Source organism: Macaca fascicularis, chromosome 12 (assembly GCF_037993035.2).
Source record: "Macaca fascicularis isolate 582-1 chromosome 12, T2T-MFA8v1.1".
In the NCBI taxonomy this organism is placed as follows: Eukaryota; Metazoa; Chordata; class Mammalia; order Primates; family Cercopithecidae; genus Macaca; species Macaca fascicularis.
Window position 1 is genome coordinate 103178236 of NC_088386.1, and position 17604 is coordinate 103195839.

Genomic DNA, 17604 nt, shown 5'->3' on the forward strand with positions numbered 1-17604 from the left:
GCATTTGTATTAGAAGCCCTAGTGAACACCAGCAGAAAAAGCAGAATATAAAGCAATCCTCTCACTAAGAAATATTTAGTTTACTACTATCTTCAGTAAGAGAATACCCAGATTGCCATACACTTTCATTTTATAGGGGGAAAATAATCTACTGTGTATGCAGCTTGAATTCAAAAGAACCAAATTTCCATAGGAGATTTCCCATTTCCCATCTAGTTAGACCCTTGTTAGTTGAGATTTTAATCCCAGCATTACAAAGGAATTAAAGTCTTTGGGTCTTTTTACATTTTATAAATAATCCTTTAAACACAAGCAGGAGCTTTAACCACTGTATAACACCTGTCTGGGGCATGTAATCTGCCCTGGTCCTTCAAGCCAGCCTGGTCCATCTCCCTGGCAGACACAATCTGGCCTATATAGGCGAGTAGTGAACAACTGCAGGTGGTTAGGACAGCCACCCTCAAACACCATTTACTTGATCTAAACATGCTCAGAATCTGACCTTATCTTGGCACCACGTCTAAACTACTAGATTTGCAACCCTCTTTTGGCCATCTTCTTTAGACTCCCGTTTGGGCAAGTCCTACCTGGTGTTGGTCCTCAGTGTGCTCCTCCTCTGGGCTCCCATGGGCGCACAGCTCTTGCCCCATGAGACATGCCACGTGGCTGGTATTCTGACTCAGCCAACCCCGGTGGCCCTGTGAACACAGCGACAAACGCTGAGAAGCCATTCAGAAACCAGAATGAAGCATTCGCTAAAGTCTCAGTTGGACTGAAACAAGGTCTGCACATGGCTGGCAGGTGAAGCGAGGCAGAACCCCCATCCCTGCTGTTACTTACTTCAATGTTTGTACCTGGGGTCTGAGGGGCCCTCAAGGAAATACATGATTTCTGTGTACTGATGGGGTTCAAATATGTACACAGACAAGATGCTTCTGACAGACCCGGAAGGAAGGGAGAAGGGGAGGCAACTCAAGGCAGTTTGCAGGGAGGAAAGGTAGGCACCTGAAAAAGACCAGACCGTGAGGAAAAGACCCTGAAGTGTGGACCAGGCTCGGTAACAGACCTGGGAAGTCGGGTTTCTGACTCAAGCTGGTGCAAATATCTGAGCACTCCCTACTCAGACGCCTGACATGTGTGCACCAGTGAGAGAAAGGATAGAGCGTGTGAGATGAAAGGGCTGGTCTTATTAAGCCCTGTGATACTCTGGGGTCCAAGCAACCCTGCTGTGGGACCCCTGCTAAGCGAACATAATGCCGAGGAAGAACAGCTCTCCTCTTTTTGCCAAAGCCTGCCAAGGTGTCAAGGCTTGAGAAAGAGTGGTGGGTGCTGCGACAGAGATCAGGTTCAGCCATCAAGGCAACAGTGCAGAAGCTCAGCCCAGGAGACTGGGCTGACATGCAGGCCTATGTTAGATGCCTCTTGGGAACTCTTAGGAATATCTTTTGGTGAAAGGGTGCAGGAGATGGAGGGGAAACTTGGCAAACTTTTACAGAATTGGTGGGGATGTGAGTACCAAATACAATGGGACCTCGCTCACTTGCTGGTAAAGCTTGAGGAGCATTTAGTTACACTGGAGTTCCGAATATTCTAGTCCCTTTTAAAGGGTGTCACGAGATGTCTGATCTACCAGGGCCAGCCCTGCTATTCTGCTCTGCCCTAATAATCAGAGGTCCCTAACCTCTGAACCATCAAGAACTTGAGCTTCCATGATTACAGAGAAGGGCTCTTTCTCCCATGTGGAGAACTGGGAAGCAGTTGGTGACCACTACATCCACATGGGCTCCCTCACCCCATCATCAAGGTCCCCTGTGCTATCCATAGCCTTCCCTCACCCTGGCAAAGGTGATGCAAAGCCTTTACTCTACACACCCATCCAACCTGAGCCTTGTCATCTGACGTACTCACACGAGGTCTTATTGTACTCTATGCACCCCCAGTTCGATAGGATGACAAGCGAACCTTACTGTAAATATCTTTTCATGTGTCTAATCCTCCCACACATGCCTCCGGTTTCCTCCCTGGCCCTCCAAGCTTACAGGCTGTTTCCTTCTGTGGTGAAGTTGGGCAAGTTCCGATGCTTGGGGTAGAGAGCCATGAATCATGAGTGAGAGGCTCTGAGAACACCAAGCCCATACTACTCTACTTACAAGTCCTAAACTGCCTAGCGGGATCCAACGCTGACCCCAGTGGAGTTCTTTACCCATGACTGGTGTCCTCAGGAATGTGTCTGTGGGAAGAAAAGTCTGAAGTGCTGGGGAATGGAGCCATCGATGATTTTGTTCTTATGTTGGAGTGCAAGAGAGCCTCAAAGGCTAGAGCACTCCCCAAGTAAGCAGGCAGAGACAGAGACCCGAGTCCTACTGCTGAGTCATTTAAATCTGCTTTAGATCCGGTTTTCTCAGGGCATGGAAAGGACAGGACTCCCAGTGGAGGTATCATGTAGCTAGGGCCTAGAAGTATTTTTTCAGTACATGAAATTTAGAAAGAATTTGAATATTTTATGCTGGGGAGGTAGGTTGTAGAGCAAAATGGTTGGGGAAAGGAAACATTGAGTTCAAGTGATTCTAAAGGACACTTAACTGATCTAAATATTTTCAGGCTGAATTGCTACATCCACTCTCACCTGCCTGAAATCAATATGCTCAAGTTGAATGCATTTGCCTGCATCTGAGTGTGGAGAATGAACTTCTTAAAGCTGAACTGGCAGCTGGAAGGGAAGAGAGAAGAGCTGGACAGCAAGCCAGGACATCCAGAGTTCTTTTCCACTGTGGTGGGACCTGGAAGAAGCTGTTGAATCTCCAGAGGGTTAGCTTTTAAATGCTGTGAGTCTTTGGAAAGCTGTGCGAATAACTGTTAAACACTCAGGACAGCTTACACATTTTTTTTGAAAAAGGTAAGTACTTATCTGTTGGAAAAAAAGCTCCTCTTTTTGTTTTAGCCTTGAATTCTCAGGCAGTGAATGTACTACTGTGCACAGAAGGCAAGGACATGGCTGAGCATGTTGTTTTCTTCACTTTATAAGGAGTTTCCTTAACAGGTCTGTGCCAAGGTCTTTTCATTCTGAGTCACTTGAGTTCTACTCAAAGATGAGACAGATAAAAAATTAAGTGGGTGTAGTGGTGCACACCTGTAGTCCCAGCTACTCGGGAGGCTGAGGTGGAAGGATCACCTGAGCCCGGGGGAGATTGAGGTTGCAGTGAGCTGTGATAGTGCCACCTCACTCCAGCCTGGGCAATAGAGTGAGACCCCAATTCTAAGAATGAGAGACAGAGAGGTTGGCAGGAGGGAGAGGAAGGGAGAGAACTTTGGAACTTTGATTTATCCTTGTTTTCTACCAGATACTTGCAAAATGGGAGCCATCTGGTGCTAAAAGAAGGCCTGGTGTTTGCTTCCTTCTCTGGGGGGGGTGTTCAACAGGGGCATTAGCACCTGTGTTAGGCCCCACCCTGCACTCACACATACGTATGTTCAGTTATGTGCTGGCTCCTTGTGAGTGGGTGGGTATGAGGAAGGACTGGGGATTCTGTGGCTTTCATTGGCCACAGATGAGTCCACACAGTTCTCCAGCAGTGGTGCATGCAGGGACCAGGTCCCCCGATTCCCCAGTCATCACAGCTGTGCAACCGAGAACACACTGCATCTTGTGGCCAGCCCTTTTCCTGTGGAGGAAAAGGTACTTCTGGGCCTGTACATGCCCTTTATGCCTTGGTCTGGGAAGGAGAATGTGGCAATGAAAAGTTACCACTTTTATTGCCATCCTTAATATGGTTGATTAATTGCAAAAATACCCTCAGCCCTTTGCCCCCTCCTGAGGCCACACCTTTGCAATGTGACTTTGCATTTGCACCCATCAGTAAGTGGAGTTTATTTCCCCATCCCTTACATCTAAGCCTGACTTGGAACTCACTTTGACCAACAGAATACGGCATAAGCGATGATGTGCCAGTTCTGAGCCTCAGCCTCAACAGGTTTTGGGCACTTCTGCCCTCTCTCTCTCAGACCCCATGATTACCCTGCAAACAAGCTCACACTACTGGATGACAGAGACATATGGCCCAGTCATCCTGTCACCATCACTATTTGTCAAACAGCTGCCTGACCTATGAGTTAAGTCTTCCTAGACCAAGCAGCCCTCAGCCATCCTGCCTGCTGACCACAGATGCAGGAACAAGCCAAGCCAAAACCAGCCAAACCTGGCCCAAGTCAGTAGAACTGACCCATAGGCTGGTGAGCAATAATAAATGCCTATTGTTTTCAGTTACTGAGTTTTGGAGTGACTTGCTACACAGCAATACCTGACTGATACACTTACACATGACAGGTTGGTGTAATACTAGCCTTTGGGCATTCAGATACTTTATTTCACAGATTGACTGGAATCCTGCCATATATATAACCAGGATTGTTCCAGGCTCTGTGAATATAATATCTCTGCTCTCCTAGAGTTTACATTCTAAAGGATGAAGACAAACCACAAATAAATAAATAAGTATGTAAATAATAATAATATCAACATTAGTAAGCAACATACAGACCATTTAAAAGATTATATGATAAGGAATAACCGTGCATTACTGGTCTGGTGGCCAGGGAAGCCACACTGAAGGAACGTTTAGACAGATCTGAATGTCAGTGTAGAGTGGGCCATGTAAAAATTGGAGAAGAGCACTCCAAGCAGAGGGAATTGCAAATGCCAAGGCCTCAAGGTTGGACTATGGTGTCTGAAAAAACAGAAAGAAGACTGTGCCTAAAGCACAGTGAGAAGGGGATGCGGGGAGGGAATGGAGAGAACAGGTAGGGCGTTTAAGCCAACATAAAGAATTTGGACTTTATGCTAAATGCACTGAGCAGGCTATTATCACTTTTACAATAGGAGAGTAACATATCTGATTAATGTTTAAATGGATCCCTCTGGCTGATGGGCAGAGAGCGGTTATTAAGGGGAAGACGTGGAAGAGTTGAATCAGTTAGGAAGCTCCTATGATAATGCAGGCTGAGCCAGGTTTATAGCAATGGAGATTAAGAGGTTAAAGAAGTTTTGGAGGAAGAAGTGACAGGACTTAGGATGAATTGGATGTGGGAGTCAAAGGAGAGAGAGGAATTAGGATAACCCCTAGATCTTGGTCCAGTAACTGAATGAACTGAAATACAAGAAACTCAGAGAGGAGCAGGTTTGGGAGCTGGACATTCAAGTCTGTGGTGCCTGTTAAGTAAGGGGGAAGGCCTGGTGTTTTGGGAAGGGGTCAGCACTGGAGGAACAGGTTGGATGTCACTGGCATAAACCTTAGACTGGATGAGGCCACTGGAGGACAGCAATTAGGAGTGACAAGAGCCCAGGACAAAGACCTGGACATTCCAACATTTATGGGTTGGGCAGTTGAGAAGGAGCCAACAAAGGAGATGAAGAAGAAACTGCCAGTAAAGTGAGAGACAGATGTGGAGGTGTCTCCAAGATCAAGAGAGAAGAATGGGCAAGAAGGAGGCCGTGGTCCATTGTGCTAAATGCTCCTGGCAGATATGGGGGACAAGGACTTTCCTGTAATCATTGAATCTGGCAAACATTCAAACGCATTTTGCCTTCCTTAGGGCAATACTGAATCACAGAACCTAAAATGGATTGTAAAGTTATTTTTTGGACTCTGTCCTACAGGCCTCTACTCTAGATAGCTGGGACTAGTTAATACCAACCCCTGCTCCTACTTAATCCTTGTTCCCATTGGTTCAGTTATTCCCCAAACTCTACGACTCTCTCTGCAGACCCAGAAATATAATGACCCATCAGGTTCATCAATATCTAAATTCTCTGGAAACTGTAAGCTCCCTGAGGGCAAAGATGGTGTCTGTCTTGTTTGTGCTGTATCCCATCACCTAGGATATTACCTAGCCACAAATACATTCTTAACAAACATTGGGTACATGGAGCAATGTTGAATTCCATTTGCCTCCCTACCATCAGTGCTGCCCATCGTCTCCAGGCTGCCACTGCCTTATTCCCTGTGGATAGATGTGAGGCATTTTTTTTCAACATCCCCCAAACTCCAGTTGCTCTGGGTTGGGGTGCTATCTTGTTCTTCAGGGTCTTTATAGGGCAGTATGCTATGGCTAGGGCCAGGTCCCTGGACTGCAGCTGACTTCTTAGATGTAGACATCTCACCTGTGGGCTGGCGAGCTGCTCCTTGGTACCTGTGCCATCCCTACAGTTGAGACAAGCTTACCCTTCACTACACCCAATGGTCTCATCTCCCTCGATCTCACCTTTAAGATTTTTGTAAGTGTTTATTGTTGTGGAGTCTTCTAGCTGCTTTGTATTCAATTCACACATCTGCAGGGTCTGTATAGCTGGGTGATAGGAGGGGTTTGTGTCAACTTGACCCGAAATATCGTCTCTGTAAAAGTCAAGTTTATAATACCTGCAGTGGCATGTGAGAAGGTGCATGTGACTTTTTGACCCCTAAAAAGGCATTTCAGTTAGTCTGCAACGCTCACCAGGATGTTTGTGTGTGAATCAGTATCAAAAGTTTCACTTTCAGGATTTCATTTGAACCCTCTCTCAAAAGAGGGCATCTGGTAACCATTCCACAGGAATCTAAAACTACTCACTTGCTCATCTGAGTACAGTTTTGTTTTCTGGGACATGGTCAGGTGTTACAAGGCAGAGCCCAGAAAATTTAACCTCATTTAACCTGAGCAAATATCATCCTTTAATCATAAGAATTTTTTTTTTTTTTTCAATTAAAGGCTTTGGTAATTATACCGAGCTTAACTTGGTAACAATTCTGCTACCACCTTCTACTGTAAGGATCTCATATTTGCTTGGCCTGTGAAAGAAAATTATCACAGAAGCAAAATCAGATTTTGGTTGAAGATACATATTAAATCTGATGCTTCACAGCTGAACACAAGCCCCTCCACCTCCAATGGTCTCCTCCTGACTGTGTGCGGACAGACACTTAATAAACGCTTTTGATGAAGGTCTCTCTGTCTTAAAAGGAAATTAGATTGTTCTGACAACATATCCTCATCACTAAACCGCTGGTTGTTATCCAGCAGCCTGTGATCCTCTAGGTGTTTGCAAATTGACTGCTTAATGTTTTGCATTTCTCTGTGTCCACCTTTTTGAGGGTGAGCAGCCACCTGTATAATTTCTGATATAGGTGATGTGTTTGTCTTTTGATGGTGGTCTTGGGCATTTCATTGACACACACACACACACATTTTTGTTTCAGAACAGTTTCCCAAGCTCCTCATTCATTCGCTTTGTACATATTGATGCCAAACCTATGGAAGCACATTAGGCTAATACCTGGGGACACACTGATTAGACAGCAGATTCTTGTTCTTTTGGGGCTTAAAATCTAGTGATTGTAATTTCAGATAGTAGTTAGGACTATGGATAGAATAAATCGGCACTACAATGGAGACTAGATGGGGAGACCTCTGCAAATAGAAACATTTTAAGCTGTGACCTGAAGAATAAAAGAGGGAGAAGTAGAGATGGAAGGAAGTGACAAAAACAAAGGCCCTGGGGTGAGAAAGAGCTTAATTTGTTCCAGAATCTAATGGAAGGCAAAGAGGAGTGGACATTGGGAAGAGGCTGAAACATGGGTGAAAGGCGGCCATATTATCAGATGCCTTGTAGGTAGGGTGAACATACATCCCAATTTGCCAAGAATAGTTCTGGTTTAGACCTTTGTCCCTGTACAACTAGGGATAGGGCCTCCTTTCACTCTCAAAAGTGTCCTGGTTTGCACGATAAGTTATCTGGTCACCCTGCTTTACAAGCATGTCAAAGAGCTGGGTTTTTAATCCCATGTGAGATGGGAAATCATTGAAGGGTATGAGGCAGGGGTATCGCAGGACTAGATTTATGTTTTCAGATTGTTTTACTGTCACTCTGAAGGGAGCCAGGTGTGGAAGTGGAAAGAGCTATAGGAAGGCTATTGCAGCGGATAAGGGAAGAGCTGAAGGTCAACTTAGCATCACATTTAAAAATAGATTACGCTAAGCAACATTCTACCATCTTCTTTCCTTTCAGCCTCCTGGTACTGGTTCCAGCAGAATAGACAGAGCTGCATGGCCTAACTCCCACCCCATCTTCAGGACTGAGCCACGCAGCCCCCACATCTGCCAGAAGTGTTAGCTGTTGATGGCTCACAGCTGAGTCCCTCCCCAGGCATTGCTGAAAAGAACCGCCTTGCTCTAGGATGTGCCCCCACCCCGGGGGCAACACACATTCCAAGTGGCTAGTCCATAGCATGGTACAAAGGTTGTACCCATCTTGCCTGAATTCAGGATCTCTTGGAAAAGCCACCCCCAGCTCTGCAGCTCCTGGTGGGGTGCTGAGGCCTCTACTGCAGCTGCATCACAGTTTAATTTCCCCTTTGCCTAGTCCTGCTGCCTTCACTCCCCAACAGGTATTGTTCCCCAGAGAACTCCCTGCCCCCAGTCATCTGTAACCTAATCTCCACTGCAGTCTGTGGCCTGGGGAACCTGCTCTACAATCCCAAAGTGAACACAGCTTCCCATTGAAATGTGTCTTTGGGTGTTAATCTGTCCTGCCATCTTTACATCTAATCAAGAGGTAGAGCTTCTCCTGGTGTTTCTGCCGGGTACATAAAGGATCTTTTCCATTGTCTTTTACGTCCTTTGTAAATTGAATCACCTTGTTTTTTTTGACCTAGATAATTTTCTCCGTAAATGCTTGTGTTGGTTCATGACACTGGTTCTCTGTAAGCAGGCACCCTTACCACTTTTTATTGCATCCCAAGTAGTGATTTCAGATCTTGTAAAACAACAGCTCTCCTTTAAACACCTTGATTTTCTATTACCTAAATTTAGTTGCTTCTTTTGGTACTTGAATTATTTCCTTAGGGAATGTAAAGATCTCATAAATTCCTTTTTTATTTCTTTTATTCATGAGATTATTCCTAGTACTTCTAGATAGTAATCTGAAATTTATTGAAATAAATTACAACAGGACCCCATTCTTTATAGTTCATTATCACCAAGAATGCAATATATCATGGATTAAATCATGCTGTCCCCAAATGTAACTACAACCAACAAAAGACTGATGCAGGGCCATTAGAGGATAATAGGAAAGAGTCGGCAATTTTTTCAAAGTAATGTGTTGAGTCTTCGCTCCTTCACAGGCATAAGGGGAATGAATGTTCATGTAGTTGAGTGAGTAAGAACTACGAAAGGGGTTGGGGTGTGCGTTTCCACATACTTTAAGCACTGGGACTTGCCCAAGCATCTGGTGGGAAGTCTTTTGTCTGGTTTCCAGCCATCTAGCCACATGAAGTTGCCAGTCCCCACCTCTGCTAATAGTAAAGATGACATGGGAAGAGAGAAGGGGTGTCTACACAGACTTAAGTATAATCTCTCCATTCACTCATTCAACAGATATTTTTGAGTTCCTCCATAGTACCGTGCCCAGGTGGCACCGTGAGAGGTACAGAGCATCTCGGAAAATCATTCACACATTCTGACTCCTGACTTGAAATGTGCCTCTTGGTGCTGAATCCCATAACAGTGTAATAAAAATATTCCAATTTTTTTCCTTTTGATAACTTTTTTCATTAAAATTCAAATTTTCTTCTATTTCAGATTACCTCCTCTGAGCATGCCGTCTACTGTGGAAATCTTCAATCTTTAATTAATCTTTCCTGTTATAGGAAGATTAAGTCTAAAAGGGTATCTTCCCTAGTTGATCCAGAACTAAATAACATTGTTCTCAGTACTTCCAGTAACTTGCTTACACTCTTATTTCTAAAGCATTGAATGTATTATCTTATGGGCTTGTCACCCCCAGCTTGTGTCACAGGAGAAAGTATACGGAGATCAGGTACAACTTCAGTTCAACAACTTATGATCTATTGGATCAATCTCTTTATTAATCTCTCAGAGCCTCAAGTTCCTTGTTTAAAATGGGGATAATACCTACCTTAATTAATTTCTTGAGGATCAAAAGAAACCCTGGTAACAAAGCCTTGAACCATGTCTGACTTATAGTATGCATTCTAACTGCAAGTTCTTTTCATGTTTTGCCCAGGAATTCTTGATTGATTGATTGATTGATTCATTCATTCATTCATTCATCCAATAACCAAGAATTCATTGATGATTCAATTGTGTAAGACACTGTTTTAGGCCTTGAGGATACAAACTGCACAAGCAGGACCATATACCCAGTGTTATGCAGAGTCTGGTCTAGTGGGAGAAGACAGTGACCGTGGCACGTGATGAGTGACAGAATGAAAAGTAATCAGGAAGATATGATAGGAAATACAGGGAGAACAGGAGAGTCTGCTTTATGTTGCACAATCAGAGGGCAGCTCTGGGCAAACGAAATTTGAGCTGAGACCTAAATGACAAGAAGGAGTGAAGCCAATGGAACATCTGAAAAAATAGTTTTCTAGAAAGAGAGCCCAGCTAGTGTAAGCCCTAAAGTAGGTAGAAAATGGGCTTGGAGGTTTTTACATGAGGCGTAGAGGGACGTAGGCAGAGGCCTGGTCACTGCAGGTCATGTTGGCTAGAGTAAAGAGCTTTGATTCTCAGGGCAATGAAGAGCCTTTGGTGAATTTAAAGCAAAGTGGGGAGGAGGAACAAGAGATGATTACATTATTCTGAACAGTACCAGGAGGGATAGTACTGCATAATAAGAGTGGTAAAAGGAGACCATTTAGGAGGTTATAGCAGCTGTCCAAGGTGGCCTGGCCTGCCATGGCAGCCACAGAGATGGTGAGAGGTGAGGAGGTGCCAGGTACAGTCATGGGAGACATAATGCCATTCGATCAATGCTGAATTACATATATTATGGTGGTACCATGAGATTATAATGGAGCTGAAAAATTCCCATCACCTAGTGATCTCATAGCTGCTGGAACATTGCAGGGCAATGCATACACACATGTATGTGGTGATACTGGTGTACACAAACCTACTATGCTGCCAGTCCTATAAAAGTATAGCACATAGGATTATGTACAGTACATAACACTTGATAATGATAACAAACGACTATGTTACTGGTTTATGCATTTACCATACTATACTTTTATCATTATTTTAGAGTACTGCCTCTACTTATTTAATAAATATAGTTAACTGTAACACAGCCTGAGTCAGGCCATTCAGGAGGTATTCTAAAGAAGGCATGGCTATCACAGGAGATGACAACTCCATGCGTGTTATTGCCCCTGAAGACCTTTCAGTGGGATACGGTGTGGAGGCGGAAGACAGTGATACCGATGATCCCGACCCTGTGTAGGCCTATGCTAATGTGTGCTTGTGTCTTAGTTTTTCACAAAAAAAAGTTTAAAAATAAAAATACAAAAGAATAAAAAAGGTTATAGAATAAGGATATAAAGAAAGAAAATACTTTTGTACAGCTGTATTAAGTGTGTGTGTTTTAAATTAAGTGTTATTACAAAGGAGCAATAGAGTTTTTACAGATTAAAAAGTTAATAAATGTTAAAAGTCACTGTAAGCAAGCTAAGGTTAATTTATTTTTGAAGAAAGAAATTTTAAAAATAGATTCAGTATAGCCTAAGGGTACAGTATTTCTAAAGTCTACAGTAGCCTACAGTAATGTTCTAGGCCCTCACCTTCACTCACCACTCACTCACTGACTCACCCAGAGCAACTTCCAGTCCTGCAAGTTTCATTCATGGTAAGTGTCCTATAAAGGTATACCATTTTTTATCTTTCATACCATATTTTTACTATACCTTTTCTGTGTTTAGATACTCAAATACTTACCATTGTGTTACACTTGCCTACAGCATTCATTCAGTACAGTGACATGCCATGCAGGTTGTAGCCGAGGAGCAATAGGCTGTAAACCGTATAGCCTAGGTGTGTAGTAGGCTGCACCATCTAGGTTTGTGTTAGTACACTCTATGATGTACGCACAACTAAATTGCCTAACAATGTATTTCTCAGAACATGTCTCCAGCATTAAGCAATGCATGACTGTATGTGTATATATATATATCTTAGAGTAAAAGCCGGCAGCATTTAAAGCTGGATTGAACATAGGAGGGAGCTGAGGAAAGCAAGGGATCAAGAAGGATTTGTAGGATTTGACTTGAGCCATGGAACGATGGAGGTGCCATTATACACTGAGATAGAGAACACTGGGGAAGACGCACATTAGAGGTCCGGCAGAGAATTCTAACAGAGACCAGTACAGAATAGAAACCAAGAAAGTATGAAAATACAAAAGCCAAGAGAATGGTAAGCAATGAGGGTATGATTCACAATTTTTATAGCCACTGAACTTACTTCACAAATATTCCATTATCAGCAAACAGCTTTAAGCCCCGTCACCAAACTGGCAACCCCAAAAGTCATTTTGGTACTCACTTCTCAAATATGTCAGTGTTATTGGATTAAACTGCATCCTCCTCTCCCCTCAGATAAGATGTGTTAAAGTTCTAACTCCCGATACCTTAGAATGCACCCTTTTTGGAGACAGAGTCATTACAGAGTTGATCAAATGAAGATGAGGCTAGCAGGGTGTGTCCTAATCTCCTATGACCGATGTCCTTAAGGAAAGAGGAAATTTGGACAGAGACACCTACACAGGGAGAACATGGTGTGAAAATGAAGGCAGAGATCAGAGTGATGGAGCAGTAGCCAAGAAAGTCAAAGATTGCCTGCAAACTACTCGAAGCCAGGAGAGAAGCACAGAACTGTCTCATCTTCACAGCCCTCAGAAGGAACCAATCCTGCTGACACCTTGATCTCATACTTCCAGCCTCCAGAACTGTGAGATGATACATTCCTGTTGTTTAAGCTGCCCAGTCTGTGGAACTTTTGCTAGACAGCCCTGGCCAACTCCTACAGTCAGTGTGTCAGGAGGGCAACCACAGGTCTTCCAAAAGACAAAATTGCTTTCTGGGACAATGTTAGCCACTGTGCGCCATCTCCATGGGCTTTGTTCTTGGTAATTCAACATGGAACTTTGTTGCCAATGCTTGTAAACACGTGCAACTAAATTACACAGGGTGAGTACTGTTGGGGAGTGGTGGATGATGCAGAAATCCCACATTTGCCAAGAAATGGAGAGAAGACCTCAAGCCTCAGGGAATAAATGAAACAGAACACATCTGAGGAAAGCAAAACCTGAGTACACGTGTTCAATACAGAAGCAGTGAGAAGAACCTTCCATAAAGGAAAACATTGCCTCTGCAGCATTCAGCCCCAGGAAGCAGCCGTGGGGAAAGGCAAGGTGAAGCCGCCCCACCCTGTTTGCCCAAATTAGTGATAACTTGTTTTGACAATGTACACACTTGGAATGTCTCTTCTTTTACTCTACTCATTTCTGTTCCCACAAGGCATGCACTTAGTTTCTCTTTTTATCCCAAGTTTATAAAATTCAAAAGAAAGTATGACTTTTTTTTTTACTTTCAAAAATTTGGGAAGTATTCTTGAAGTATTCTAGTTAAGCTGGTTTTGATCATAAGAAATAGATACCCACAAATGTACTCAGTTTAAACTGGGGTTGGGGGTGGGGGCTACTATCAGGATTTATATGAGGTAGTAACAGAGAGATTCTATTGAAACCAAGAACTTCAGTAGTAAAAATAGACTACGCTTACGTAGTGTGCCAGGTGTGTGTTTGGGGTGTGTGTGTGTGTGTTTGAGACAGGGTTTCACTCTACTGCCCAGGCTGGAGTGCAGTGACATGATCGTGACTCACTGCAGCCTCTACCTCCTGGGCTTGAGCAATCCTCCTGACTCAGCTTCCCCAGTAGCTAGGACCACAGGTGCATACCACTATGCTCAGCTCATTTTAAAAAAATTTTGTAGAGATGGAGTCTCACCATGTTGCCCAGGCTGGTCTTGAACTCCTGGGCTCAAGTGACCCGCCTCGGCCTCCCAAACTGCTGGGATTATAGGTGTGAGCCTTGGCACACCCAGCTGAGCCAGATGTTTTTGTAAGGGCTTCATGTGTGTTAACTTGTTTGTTCCTCACCGTATCCGTAAGAGGCAGATACTGTACTGATCCCTATTTTACAGATGAGGAAACTGAGGTACAGAGAGGTTAAGTGCCCTGCCCAAGGTTACACAGTTAGTAAGTGATGAGCTGGGATTTGAATCAATGGCTGGTGTCAAGAAACATTCCTTAAAGTACGAGTCAGCTACCCCAGGGGAACCTGAATGGAACTGAAGTAGATTAGGGATTCTCCCTGTTGCCCTCCATCTTCCCACCCTTTTTCCTCTTCCTCTTCCTCTCTCCCTGCTTCCACATTTCTACCTTTCCTCTGCCTTCCTCCGTCCCTCTCAGCATTTCCATTTCCCCTTTTGTGTGTGTCGGCTCTGTTCTGTTTTGGCCACTGACTTACTTTTTCTCTCTTTATGCTCTGTGTAGCTTCTACTTACTCCTAGCTTCTCAGCCTGGATGTGGCCCATTGTGACTGTTCCAACCTCCCATTGCTCATTAGGTCACTGAGATTTCTTAGTACAAAATCCCAATGGACAAAATCCTACTGGATCAGCCCATGAGGTGCCCCCCACTCCAGTCCAATCGGGTACGGCTACATGTTGAGTCCCAGGAACTAAAAATGAACGGCAGCCTACCATGTAGGGCCAGGCCCAGGACAGCTGCTGTGAGCGATGCCTGGTAAGCATAGGATCATCTTTGTTTTTGTCAGAAAAACTATCTACTGATTAATTCTGTCACATATAAGCCTGCTGATCAAATCCCTACCCCTCTGCGGCCTGTGCCCCAACACATGACGTCCCTGGTGTAACGATACTCACACATGCTGTGTGCTTCTGTGAGATGGTGATAGCGGATAGTGAGTGAATAAATGAGAATCTTGTCTGGCTCCTCCAAGAGAAGACAAATGGGCCTGTGTTGCAAGGTATATCTGATCAAAGGGGAACCCAGGCATCAGGAGGAGGCTAGGGACAGGGGACCACGCCATTGCACGGTGACACTCAGCAGACATCTGCCTCTCAAATAAACCAGAGTCCTCAATCTGTGTTGCGGGTAAAAGCTGGAAACTAGGAGAGAGAAGCTGCCTGGGTAAAGAGACAGAAGGAACTCAGCCTAGGTCCAAGGGGGAGCTCATTCCACCTAGAAAGAGAATCCTGATCTCTCCGGAAAAGAAAGAGAGATGTTGAGCTACAGGGAGGCAAGGCTCACAGAGCCAGATGGAAACATCCTGCTTAGAGCACGTGGAATGTCTCTGTCAGACTTCCGCAGGTACCGAACAATCAACTAGGCTCCTGCAATATATATCTGCACTTGGTCATTTGAATATATAAAGGTGTTTAAAAAGCAAGCCTGCAAGCCATTTCTCTCTCTTTTTTTTTTGTAACGGACTCTCTTCCAAAAAAAGTAACTAAATGACACATTACTATGTTTCCACATAATCTCTTAACAGATTTGAGCAGATTTGTCATAGTCCTAGACAGGTGTTAGTATCTTTGTTTATCCCAGCCTTCCACACCTTGCAAGATCATTCAGCCTTCCTTCTAGAAATTTTATTCCCTTCTTTGATGCACTGGATTGACTCAAAACAGGTTTTGCATATACTTCAAGAGAATAAAAATATTTTTTGCACTAAAAATAGAATCACCACAGGCACAGAGAAAGTTAGACATTTAAACAAAGGGTATATCAAATCTTCTATTCTTCTAGCTAATCTATTTTCAGTACTGCCAGAAACACCTAACAAACTATAGTCTCACAAAATCAGAATCTGTGGTACTAGTATCATGTGGCGATGATTAACCTTGTCAACTTATTTTTTAAATAATCCTCATCATTTACGCCATTGTAGTAAAGGGTTCCCCTCTCCCATGCAGCAAGTCCAGAATGAAAGTGGGTTGTTGCCATGGCAACATAATACAAGGCAGAGAACTCCAGAGAAGGGGGGCGGGTGCATCTCTACACTCAAGGCCATAGCCACAAGAAAGCCCCAGGCTCCAGGATGGTGGCAGCAAAGAGAAGCAACCTGCCATGACATCACACTGCCAGATGGCCTGCTGTTGACATAGGGTTCCCCCCAACTAATTATTTGCATAAATCTGGATCTCTCATCCAAAGAAAAATAAAGAATTCATTCAAGTATACATTGACATACTTATTAGACAGTTTTTTCTCTTTGAACAACTTAGTATTAGAGACATTCCCCAACCACCAAGCACACAGTTGCCTTACACATGGAAGCTGTTTCAGAAGCATGTATTTCACGATATATATATATATATATATATATATTCCTGAGCCAGTTATTGTTCAAGATCCAGAGGAGAGAGCTCCCTCTCCAGAGAGTTCACTGTTTAGTAAGTGGACAAGCATGTATAAAGATCCATAGAACCTTACATATCAGCTTAATGATAGACTTGCCCAGGGTATCACAGGGGTGAGAATTCAGGAGAGGAGCACACCACCCTGGAGAAATACACAGGAGGGAAGAAAGGAGACAACGTATGTGTCACATGACCCCGAGGATGAATGAGGAGCTATTGGTGTTCCATTGTTTGCTTTGTCTGCTTTCTTTGAGATTGTTGGTGGAGGAAACACCCAAAGGCAAAATGTAGCCCAGTCTATGCAGAGGAAGCATATGCAGTCTGCTGGTGTTGAATACAAATCTGTAAGGCAGGGACCGGAGGGAGCTGAAGCTAGAGACATAGGGAGCTAAGATGTTAACAGGACATGTAAGTCCCTCCATCTGGAGAGCTTGGACTATATTTTCTGGGCAATGGTGGCACCAGCGTGACAAAGCCTGCTTTCTGGATAGACTCAGCAGCAGTGGGGAAAGTTGCTTAACAGATAAGATTGGAGTCAAGAGGACCAGTCCCAAGACTGCTTCAAACATCCAGGCAAGAGACAATAAGAGCCTGACTTAGATGGAGGACTAGGGATGGCAGGGTTAGGAGACATTCTGGAAATATTTAGTGAGTAAAGTCATATAGCTCCTCGGCATGACTCACCTTCCCAAATTCCTAAGACTCAAATCTCCATCCACGTCTCCATATCAATTTCAACACTAAAGAAAACCTGAAGGGAGGAAGGATAAGAATTGCAGCAGCTAAAGCTCCTTCAATAGTACATAGCTTATATGGTACATTCATTGAGCCACTTAAAATGATCAGAGTCACTTTAAACCCTATTGGCTGAGTTGATGAACAGGCAAAATATTTCTTTCTTGAATGTAGTCCAGTACATTGTTTTCCATAATTAGTGGTCATTGGGGTCAGAAAAAGAATGGAGATTCTTAGAGAGATTCTGAACAATATATCAATGCCAACTGAGAGTGGCAGGCACAACAGAACTGATAATGCTTCATATTGAGATAGGATCATTCCTCTGTGGCTTTCCTAGTTTCACAGTGAATATTAATTTTTAGAGCATTCCTATGAAGTAGAAAAGTGGCAAAGCGAGTTGGCTCCATTTCAGTGTCGGGGGGGCGGGTGGTAAGATACCAGTGCAGAGAGATGAACTGACTCGTCAGAGGCAAGGCTAGTTGGAGGAGAGCCAGAGGGCAGTTTGGGCTTCTTGGTTTCTTCTCCTGGTTTTATCATCTAAACCCATCCTAATGAGGTTACTGTCTTTAACTCAGCCTGTCCAGATCTCAT

The 17604-nt window shown here is 43.9% G+C and overlaps 1 long non-coding RNA gene across 1 annotated transcript in view; it reads right to left on the bottom strand.

Annotated features, from left to right (window-relative positions):
* Window positions 1-17087, bottom strand: part of LOC135966448 (uncharacterized) — a 67917-nt gene extending 50830 nt beyond the window's left edge. Inside the window, exons 1-3 of the long non-coding RNA XR_010579768.1 lie at window positions 16960-17087; window positions 3018-3079; window positions 588-698 (exon numbers count right to left, since the gene is read on the bottom strand). This is a non-coding gene — a long non-coding RNA (uncharacterized lncRNA). The remainder of the gene's footprint in view (window positions 1-587; window positions 699-3017; window positions 3080-16959) is intronic.
* Window positions 17088-17604: the final 517 nt, after the last annotated feature.